This window comes from Charadrius vociferus, unplaced genomic scaffold (genome assembly GCF_000708025.1).
Source record: "Charadrius vociferus isolate BGI_N301 unplaced genomic scaffold, ASM70802v2 scaffold496, whole genome shotgun sequence".
Taxonomy (NCBI): domain Eukaryota; kingdom Metazoa; phylum Chordata; class Aves; order Charadriiformes; family Charadriidae; genus Charadrius; species Charadrius vociferus.
In genome coordinates this window covers 439,309-451,514 of record NW_009648648.1, presented here as the reverse complement: position 1 = coordinate 451,514, position 12,206 = coordinate 439,309, and positions in this window count along the sequence as shown.

The window sequence follows — 12,206 nt, the reverse complement described above, 5'->3', positions numbered from 1 at the left end:
AATATGCAACTACTTTATTTTCTTACTGATCTTGTACCAAATGTATGTGAAAATTAAAATGACGACCCTTTCAGGATGAGTGATTCATCTTTGGCATGTTCTCTTCGTAAGAAAAAGAGTAGGTAATACTCAGTAATTTTCCCTTTTCAATTTTTTAAGGAAAGTTTTCTTTTATTTTCTTTTTAAAAACTGACTGTTTTAAACATTTGTGATGTACAATAGCATTTTGACCTTTGCTTTGATTTTTTTCCAGTTTCTATGTAGCTTTCTAATCTTACCCTTTTATATTTAGTTATACAAGATCACAATAACTGTTGAGACTTTGAATACCCTATACATTGATACAAAAGCATACAGAAAAACAGGACAAAGACAGAATCACAAAACCTATGGTTGAGCTGGGGAGAGAAGGCCATAGAAACACTTCTTGAAGTGTGTAACTCCTCCTTCAAGGGGCGGGGGCAAAATTTATATATACGAGTAGTTTGTATAACTGTGCCACCAGGCCTCAGGCACACTCTACATTTCTGAGCACAACCCTTCTACTACCAGAGGTCTAACTCTGCATTCCTTAATGGTCACAGATACTGCTACAGAGTTCTCCTGCTGCAGAAAAACTGCGTGGAGCTGCAGAGTCAATACGTGTTATCAAGCTCTTTGGCTCTGCCCAGATGCTATTAATATTTTGGAAGGGTGGGGGTTAGAATTCTTTACCCATGTTAGCCCACTGAATTGCTATGACATATTTACCTTTTATTTTTTTTTCTTATTCTTTCTTCATCTAATACATTAGTAATACAGTCAGCATCCAGTAACCAATGTGGTTTCTGGACACCAGTGATGCTAGATTCATTCCTGGAAGTTATGAAGTTCCCCCCTCAACCATTAAAGTCACACTCTCATGCCACACAGTTGAGAGGAAAGCTTGCAATGGCCATTTTAAAATAATCACTTCAATTTTTTTTCATGTTAGGTACTTAATATGTGTAAACAGACAGGTATCTGTTAATTTTTGTCTGCCAGAAACTACACAGGGGTCTAGCTCCCACAAAAAAACCAAAACAGTTAATATGGCCAGTGTCACCTAGTGAGCTAGTCTACATTCCTTAATGGCGGAAGATACTGCCCAAGGCATTCGTTATTACAAATAGAAACTTTGGATAATGGATACTGAAGTAATCTGAGAAAATATATTCAGCTTAACAGAAACAGACACAGTTACATATGAATCCTTTCTGAACAAATAAATCAGATCCAAATTTCAATTAGATGTTACTGATACTAAATGCATTTTAATAAAAAAATATCCAAAATACCTATTTACCTTTACATTATGACAAACCAATGTTAAATTCTACTGAAATATCATATACCTCAATTTATATTAAATTAAAATAAATTGCAAATGTTTGATGTCAAAACTGTAAACAAAGTTCAAATACTGAACAGGTAAGTCTTCATCGAAGGACCAAGAACAAGTATTAAGGTTTAGAACCTCAAAGTAGTACCTTCCACTGCATTTGCCGAGAAAATGTCTTTGCTCCATAAGTCACTTATAGTTTGGTGTAAAGTTGAGAAATTAAATGGGAATTGAAAAAGCAAGATCACTTGTTTTCTTTCTCATCTGAGAAAGCAGAGAAGTTTCAGTTCTACTGGTTCTAAAAGCTTGTGTTCAGTTACAGCAGAATTGCTTGCCTTAGTAGGGATATGACATATTTTAAGTGCAAACTCTGCACTAACTTGTGTGTACGCATGGGTTCGTGCATGAGTGTGGCTTTATTAAACAGGAAATTTAAGGGCCACAATTAAAAAACATAATTTGTCATCTCCTAAATCAAAACTTTCTTAACAGTTGCAATCTAAATAAATGCATGTAAGCCATGTAATCACTTAGAAAGCGTGCAAGCATACAGTGCATCCTCTGAACTAACAAAAAAAGTAGCGCCAAATTTAGTGTAAAGGCTATATTTAGCAACATATTTTAACGGTCGTCTACCAATAGAGATTGCTTCTGAGAAAACAAATACAAAAATACCAAAGCAAAATGAGATTAAAAGTACCCATTTAAACCGAGTGCTTATTGACCAAAAATCATGATTTAAATCAGTTCCATAGGTATAACTGGAATGTCAAGGCAGCAGACACGTACATGTATGTGCAAAGGGGCTCACAAGGGCCAGGAATACGAGGTGTAAAAAACTCCCTGCTTTCACTGTGCCTGCCCCCACTCTCTCTTTCAGCCCTGCTCAATCTCTGCAAAGCCTGTTAGCGCTCCACAAAACATTTTCCATCCCCCACACACAAAGATATTTTTTTTTTTTTCCCTCTAGGATCCTTGAATAAGAGAACATGTACTGTCCTCACTAGAAGACCTGAACTGTGCCCTTCTCTCCTGTGACCAACAGCACAGGGATGTCTGTGATGACTGCCTCACCTCCTCCCTCTAAGTGAAGAGTAACAGTAAACTTCAAATACAGCCCTGTGGATCCATCCAGGAAAGCAAGACTGCACACAGAAACTAGATCACCCGTGGCACAGAAACCAGCAGAACAATTCTTAGACAAAACACAGCATCTGGGCAGTTTTCTCAGGTGCTTCCCTCCCTGCACTCCAGCATCCTCTCACTCACTTTCGCCCCATCTCCACAGCAAAACAGAAAGCTCGACAGGGACATCCTCGAGAGTCCACTTCACTATATAAATAAATAATCCGTTTCCTCTAGACATGCCTCTCAGGAGGGCAGGATCTTCCTTTGCTGATTAAAAACCAGGAAGACTTTGCAGGCACGCAGGCCCAAAGCTTCGTTTGGAGCTCCCACCTGAACAACAGGCCAGCCCTGAGTAACAACAAACGACGCGGAGATTTCAAGACCTGCAACTGGGCATCCAGACCCCTCTGACAGTTTCCTCCGAAGGAAACCAATGGTCCAAACTGTGGTAAGAGCCCTCACGGTGTAAGATTTTGCCTGGGTCACTTTTAACGATAGACTTTATTTACCTTCTGCTGCTTCAGTACACAATGCTGAGGAGAGACATGAGCACAAGCAAGCACGTACAAGAGATGGTAGTAAATCAGTACTTTCCTTGCGAGGGAAACACTTAAAAGAATTTCCCCACCACCACCACACACCGGCAATTCTCTCTCATATTAATGGGAAATGGACACATTCAACGAATCATTATACTTAGCTATCCATAATTTACTTCCCTTATTTAAGGTCTTCTATACTAAGAAATAAAATTAAAAACTTGCCCATGGCAGGGAGGTTGGAACTCGATGATCTTCTAGGTCCTTTCCAACCTAAACCATTCTATGATTCTGTAAACTTCCTCCCCTTGCTCTAGTTTTGACACTGGTGCTCTTTATTTAGTCCAACAGTTTTAAAAGAATGGCACTGGAGCTTCTGCATACTCTTTCAGCACTGGAACCCATTTTTAATCAATAGAACAGAGGAAGTAAATTGTGAATATTTACTTGCATTAATATATATGCTACCCATTTTGTCATTCTTCATTTTGCAGACACCAAATTTCCCCCTATGAACACCTCTGTTTCCCAAAAAGCAGCTGGAAATTAATGATGCTATTTTTATTTTCTTATTAATTCGTATGCCATAGCTCTGTAATCAGTGCTGGATCATGCTGCAATTTTGCACACTTGTTTCAAAATATATTATGAGCACTTGATGACTGATGTTTAACACAATGTATGAAAGAGTATCTCAAACAAATTAGAGGGAAGAAATACAAATAAAGACACTTAAATAAGGAAAAAAAATTACAGACATTCAAACAAGAGGTAAACTCAAGTTTGTGGCATGGAGCACTTACTGATTATAACTGAGCTAGGCAGAAAGTCTGTACTATTCAACATGAAATCTGGATATAAAGAAACCTTTTGCAAAGAGAAAGAACATCTGAAGCCAGACTTAACCAATGAAATTGAGGTGATGGCACTACTTCTTTCCAAATCTATCCTCTCCAACCACTGATTTGCAGTACATCACAATGCTTTCTTTGGGTAGCCATATAACCAGCTTGGGAAGCAAACATATTTGAACAAAATGGCACACGTGCCAAAAGACATATCATCTACCAAACGGCATTCTCGCACTTCATGCTCTTCCACCCTCTTCTCATTTATGGGAACTCTGTATATTTCAGTAATGTCTCTATTCCTAGCCCTTCCTGCATTGTTCATCATCAGGTAAGGACTGCCTATGAGCTTGTGTACCGATCACAGAGTACAACTGAGCATGACCCTGACAGGACTAACACATCAATAAGTAAGAATAATCTGAAATCTGCAGCTTTCCTGAGGAATTACAGGCCACCAGCAACTTCAGGCAGCAGATCTGCAAAGGGGTACACATTGCTGATGCAGCTCTGGTTCTGGCTTTTTGTTCAGGAATCCAGTTGCACAGTTGTAGGTGCAAGATTGAGCTCTTCAATAGTTAGGATAAGATACATTGTTGTTCCTGTACTTCACCCCATAAGGGAAAAAAAAAAAAAAAAATAATCAGCATGATGTTGCTAACTGTAGATCACTGTAGGCATGATGTGGCACAAAGACCACTTGTGGAAAGCAAACCAAAATATGTCCAACCACAAAAATGCCTTTTTCATCAACCTGACAGAAAAAAGAGCAACTTCCTCCTAACTTTCACGGTCAGATTTTTTATGCAGAACATCACAACGTTTCAATTCCACTGGCTTTCATGGAGTTACTTCACACTGAAGAGCCCGAAATAAGAAAAGAAATCAAGTTCCCTCTCACTCTTCCATTCTCTCCCAAAGTTTTATCCAGCTTCATCTCCAAATCTCTTGTGACGCCTTTCTCTTAAATATTGCTTTGACAGCCACAAAACAACACATTCTCTCACATACACAAACAAACACCTAGGATTATTTGCTGCATAAAAGAACACACACTTACTATTCTACCGCAAGAGATAAAATCCTAACTATTATTATGTGACATGCCTTACCCACTGCTGGATCACTCCTATATAGGACATGGATACAAATGAAAAACACAAAAAAGAATTTCTGACAAGGCTTACGTTTAAAAGTCCTTAGGTAGCTGACGCAAAAACATACTGAGGAAAGAATGAAAGGTATAGGTTGAAAGCCATCAACCCAACAGCAGTAAAGTACTGCCTGGCACACTCAGCAGTATGGTGTAGTCGCCAATCCAACCCAGCCCACCAGATGCCCAGGACCAGGTTTAACCTTTCCTCGCTTGAATCCTGCCACAGGCCAGTACAGGTTTCATCAACAGGGCCAAGGAGCAGGACTTCAACGTGTGTGCCCAGCCCTGCCACAGAGAGCTCTGGGTTTCAGAAGAGCAGGACGAAGCCCCTCCTGAGAACACGAAGGGCAGAAACACTCCTGTTGCTACACCTGCATAAGAGGAGAGTAACTCCACAGCCGGGCACGCAGCTAGTGTGGTTTCACAATGTCTGGAAGCAGACTCCTCAACAATTTGCTACATACATATTGCCTTTCAGAAAGTAAAAAATAATAACAAACAAAAAACAACAAACAGGCAGAGGGAAGACATACCTTCCCACTTCCTCTCAGCAAGGGAAGGTGTAGACAGGACTTGTTAAGCTTCTTGTCAAGAGAGCTTCCACTTGAATTAAGTTCCACAGATCCCATGTTGTGGAAGTCCACTGAATTATTTTTATCTTTGCTGAATGAGGCTCTCTGTGACAATAAGGGTCAATAAAATGCTGTTTCTTATTTTCAGCGATTGCTACATTTTATAAAATCTCTTGTATTGAAACACCCACATGGAAGATTTCTGACAATAAAAACTCCATACTTCCTAAGCAACTGATTTTCTTAGTGTAGTCTCATAAAATCCTGTTAACTTTCCTTCCCCTCACTAAAAATTGAAATTTTGTTGTACTAGCTTTCTTTGTACTTAGATATGCCTGAAGCTAGTTTATTTTCACATGCTGAATTGTCCATGCTTATAAGGACTTACAATTACATTATGCATCTGCGTACTATAAAGCAAAAGGCACAAACACTGGAAAGTGTCAAAACCATGCTTTTCCTTGTTGATTCATCTTTTATATAATCAAATTTATAAATACTAAAAAAAATAATAAAATGCTGCTATCATTGTAAGATTACTACAATTAAGTTTACACTCTGGCATTAAGCAAAGTATGCTTTACTCCTCAAATACAACTCAGATTTTAAAATCAAAGCCAACTCATTCTCAGTAACAAAACACTACTAATCAGTGAATCTGAGAATCTTACAGGATGAAGTATGTTTAGCAGGTTTAGAAATAAGAGTTCAAATTAGTAAGTTACCCTATTTATCACAATGCTGCCAGAGTGACAAAGTAGCTGCTTCTGTCAACTCCATGTTTCATAAGAAAATCAGTTGTGATTTCACGTTAGATTATTAATACGAAAAATAATTTAATTGAAAAGGACCATTTCACATGAACGCACTTTTAAAAACTGTGCCATGAAAACCAGTATCTTACTTCATAATTAATACAAGGAAGTTGGTATTAAATAAATAGTATAATGTAATAAGTAGTGTAAAAAACACAGCAGCTTAAATACCACGTTTAGTGGCAAAACCTCTTAAGTAAGCTCTCGTCCTACTTTAGACTCTCCTGTCAATAAATATAACTGAATTGAAAGTCAGTAATTCCACACTATTCTGAAGGTGTTGTTGGTTTGTTTTTTTTTTCTTTTTGAAGCAGCATTATGAATGAAAGTTGAATATTAGCAAAAGATGCCCAACTGGCACAGAATTCAGTGAGACTACTCACGTGTCAAGAAAGGCATTCACCAAGAAAGCTTCAGAGCGGTCACACACACCAAGGGAAAGGACACAAAACTAGAGCCCGATGCAGATTTTATTCTGTTCCCTGCTAACGCTAACCTGCTAAGTGAATGCAGGCAAGGCTACGCTCCTTCCCTACCTTGTATCTCAGACGCCTAAAACAGGGATAAAAATGATTGTTCCTTGTTTTAAGGTGCATGATTATAGTATGTCTTATGTACTTCACCAGACAGGATATAAGCACATGAATAAGGCAACACCTACAACTGCCAATTATTGACAATATCATCATTATTGAGAGAATATTGGGGGAGGGTGTGGGGGGGGTTGTGTTGGTTTTTTTTTTCCTCCCCAAGTAATGTAATCTAACAGAATCCCATCAAGCCACTCTTAAAGGTAGAGTAATCCTTGTGCTGGTTCAGGTCTTACCCCTTCTGAAACTGTCAAGAAGGGTGAGAGCTGTAGGAGTCTTTTGTGACATTCACACGTCCACTAGTACCAGGCTCACCACATTGCTCTCAGACAGAAACACTGTATCATTACTTATCTTAAAAAAAATAAAAATAAAATAATAAAAAGGAAGTAAGTCTTAATAATCTTTTGACATAAAACAGAATAAAACAACTTCTGACAGTGACACCGCAGGAAAGGAGGGAAAAACAGCAGAAAGAAAAGAAAGAAAATTAAGAATACAGAAGCTTGAAAGTTGACTTTCCCCTGTTTCTTCTGAAGAGTATTTTGAAATACATACAACTTATTTCAATCCAGCTTTACAGACTCCTAGGTAATGAATAAAATATAAATTATTAAGGCTACAGTAAGGTAAAACAGTACTCACACTGCTTTAAAACAAACTTAATTCACTCAGGAAAACTGTCCCAATATATGGGCGCCTATGATTTAATGACGCAGGGAAGTATTGTTAGTCTCCATCTGCAGGTGGCAAAGGGACACATGGCTGTGCTTCCAAGAGTAAACCCTAACCCTGGAAGCCACCAGCGGGCCACAGCAGTGCCACTGACTCCACCAGCAGCTGCAGCGGGCCACCCCCATGGCAGGACACAGGAAGTCCAACTTGGGTCCAAAATTTGGAAAGCTGCCTCTGGTTTTGACTAAATCAGTTGCCAAAGCTCATAGAGACAGCCTGTGTCACACTCAGAAATTAAACCCAGAGTTTCAATTCACTTCCAGCTTCAATTTATAGTACCTTCCTCCATCAAGGAACTACCTTCAGATAAAGAGGAAGGCCTGAACACTACACGTGCCACATACTGTCAAAAGAGAGGCAGCGTCTCACCTCCCATGTGCCCAGATTTCACTGCAGGTGCGTTTACAACCTTCACAGGACAGCAGAGCCTCGTACACCGTAGGTCTTGTCTACCTCACCTGCCCCTTCCCCACCACTACATGCGGTAGAACAGTAACTCTCCCCAGCTCACTTGGTCAAAATTTCTTTTCTTTATAACACTCTGCTACCAGCTCTATGCCAGAAGACTGCCCTGCCTCATGCCATGTTGACCAAGCTTCAGAGACATTGCACATCCTCAGCCTGCAGACCACGAGCAGCAGCAACCTGGAGTAACTTTAAGCTCTGAATGCGAGCAATCGTATCCATGAACTTAACAAGACTTGTCATCTGCTTAAAGATATTCACATGCTTACAAGATCGCAAGCTACGGAACCACTAATTTACGAACAAAGTGTATTAAGATCATTCTGGATGAAAAGGAAAAATGTTAGCTATAAAATAACTGCATGATTACCTCTGATATTTTATGTGGAAAACTGACATTTAATATCTTTAATTATTCACACCACAGCTATGAAAGAGAAAGGTTTTCTTCCTTGAATGGGAAAATAAACATGGACAAATTCCTCTCACCATCACTCCTACACTCCTTTCCTAAATAACCCTCCTTCTGAAACCACTGGAAGTTTTGCAGGGTTTACAGCAAGTAGCCCCCAAAAAACTCAAAAGCATCAAGGGCGCACTTAAATACTTTGATTTTACCTCACAGAAACCAGCTACTTTTCTACTAAACTATGTGGCTGCTTGAAATGGTTTCTCAGCTTGCTGTGCCAAGAGGGACAGTAGTATGCAACAAACTTTTGAGACCACGGGCCAATTTCTGAAGCATTCACAAGGCCCCTTGTTAAGCAGCTCACCCCCTTTTAGCTTGTGACGCACCAGCACTCCACCCGGCACTTGTCAACCAAGACCAAAACCCAGGTGTCTCTCCTGTACGTCAAGACTGAATTACTAAACTCCATTCATAAATGGCGACTTTGCTGAGAATTGTATAATAAAAGAAATCTTCGCTTTTTACCAAAATAAAAGCTCCCTAAAGTAATGGAAGTTTCTAGTCATGGACAAATTTAATGTAATCTCTATTCTCCCCTTAACTAGGCACATTATTTTTATTATTTTTTTAAGCTATGAAGAAATGTATTCCTCTGCTTCCTCTAAAAGCTTCTATTATGCTTTTTTCTTCAAAACGATACCCTACCCTTCTTTTCTTTACAATTTGTTCGTGACAGTTCAACATCAGGCAAGACCTACATTTAGCATGACGCACAAAAACGAGGTCCACTCCTCATAAAGTTGTGGGAAGATTATGATCACCACTTCATTTCTAGGACCAAACTTCCATACATCCAGAAGACTTCCTCACATAAAACTAAAACCAGATAATGACAGAAGATACTACTTGAAACAAGGACCCTGAGCTATTCTTGTTCAGTACCCTTTACTATTACTCCAAACAAAGAAAAAGCCCTTGGCACTTACAGCACTCTAATCTGACTCTTACCTGAAAACACAGAAAATAAGTTCAGAAACTAGTGCGTTTGTATTCAGCTCTGAACGACAGTTAGAAGCCTATCTGCCAGTTTTTTAATTTCCCAATGCGTTTTTACTTTGTAAAAATTGTTGCACCAATTACTCTGCACAGAACATGATCCTTGTCAGTAATGCTATAAAACTGAAAGCAATATTCTCCTATGCGACTAGTCTGTCATAAAGCATTTCAGTAATTTAATTTGGTGTTTATACTCTCAGACCTACACATACCAACCTCACTGCCCACAAAATCCGAAAGACTGAAATTTGGGTGTAATTCTACAGGAACTGGAAAAAGAGGCAGAGTCCTCCCTTTGAACCTAGCCTTAAGACTAGTTTTGTGGTCATAGTATCACACCAGGACAGCTGCTCCCGACAGCCCCCTTCCAGCCAGCGTGTTTGGGACCATCAGTTATTCTATGTCTGCTATACACTGCCTGGAAAAGGTCAAGAGTATGTTATTAATCATTCGCATTTATGAGTACTAAGCTTACCCCAAATACATGTCTTGTTTTTAATTATGTACACAATAGTACCATTTAAAAAAAAAATTACCTCCCACTTGCTCATTTTGGGCCAAATGCAGTTCAATGCCACCATGGGTGATTGTATGAGAAGCACTCCAAATGCCACTCATTTTATGCCACCTATGAATGTGACCCCACAAATTTAGAACCTCTTCTTTAAACAACCACTTCTACTTCAGCTTAAAAGATGTCAAACCCCTCAAACGGTGTCAAAACTTTTCCCAGCATACAGATAAAAAAAGTTGTATACCTGAAAGCTTAGGGATACCAGCAAATTAGTCACTAAGATTCATCTTTCAAATAGATAGGTAACTGCATTAATCAATGCTAAAAGAAAAAACAGTAACACAGAAAGAGCATGGATGGAATTCTAATTAGCTCTCAGTTTACGTGTTAAAACTGAACCACCTCCTGTTGCAGCAGCATTACAGTTCTGCTAAACTTCTCAGTGATTCTTGACCTCCAGAGATTTCTAATTACCTATTCTGTTTATATTTTCATGTTTTTCCTACCATTGAATTTTAGAATGACTTTACATTCTCATTAAGTTTTTGACCTGTGTGTTGCACTTTGCATACTCTAATGTTACTTTGTTTTAAAACTTTTGCCCTAAGACAATCAGCTGACTATCTTTACAAAACAAGGTTAAAGAAAAAACAGGAAAAAAGAAAAGTAAAGAGAGATCTGAATATGCACAGCCTTTTAATTCTCAGGTTATTCAGACCCACCCCTACATACCAACTTTGTAATCTAGCAGTTGCTATGAGCACCCAGAGGAGACATGTTTTCTGAGGTGCTACAACCTGAACAAGCATCTTCCATGTAAAAAGCGGCAGCACAAGGACCTCTATCTTGTCAACAACAACCAAGTTCTTTTTCCGTGTGTACAGTTTACATACTTACCCAGGAAGGCAAATGGAAATTACAGACAGACGAAGATGAAGCTGTCTCAAAGCCTTTGTCATGTGATAGTGACCTATAAAGTATCAAATAAAGGCACATCATCAGCACACCATGATTTTACAATATTGCAACTCACCACAATGCCAACAAGAAGAGAGATCCCCAAACTTGAAACTTGCTTTCTCCTCACCCCTACCCCAGATAAGTTGTCATTAAAACAAGATGACAGTCGCAGGAAACCGTAAGGAGCAAACAAAAGATGCACCGTGTCTTTAAAGGGCATTAGGACTGGGCAAATGGAGCAAAGCGTTTGAGTGTGCATCAGCAGGGTGGGTTATTTTTCCTCTCTGTCTCTCGTACACACGGATGCATGTGTATGCGTGCACACAGACATATATACACATACACACAGGGATGCATCACGTAATTATTTACATGCACACACAGAGAAACACGCAGGCTTTATCAAAATAAAAAGCAGAAAGTTGACCACCATCTGCAAGGAGGCACACATAACAATAACCTCCGGGAACTTACACAAGTCAGCGATCAATCCCCGCGCGCGGATAAGCCAAACAACGCGAAATTAACAAGAAGAATAAGCTGCCAGGCTGCAGGTACGAGATCCACCCGGGCAGGCAGGCAGGCAGACAGACAGAGGGACGGACGGAAAGCTGCAAGGCTGTAACACAGTTTCAGGTAATGCCCTTTTCCCCGTCCCCCCTTCCCCCGGCAGAGCCCAGCCGAACCGCCCGGAGTCCTGCGACCGCCCAACCAGCCGGTGGGGTGGAAAGAAAAGGTATTAAAGATGGAGAAAGATCGCCGTGACCCAGGGTTTTCCCGTCTCCCCCCCTCCCTGCGTGTCCTCGTCCCCGTCCCCCCCGCCCCCGGTTACCATCAAGTTTACATCTTAGTTACAAAATGTCGATCTTGAAGGCTGACAAGACACAGGGAGAGGGGGAGAGAAAGAGAGCGAGCGAGCGAGAGAGTGCGAGTGAGTGAGTGAGAGAGAGAGAGAGAAGAGAGAGTCCATCTTGCTTTGAGGGGGGAGGAGAGGAGCAATAATGCAGCGCATAAATCTCACCCTCCCGGGGGAAAAGTCTGCACAACACCTTTGGGGGC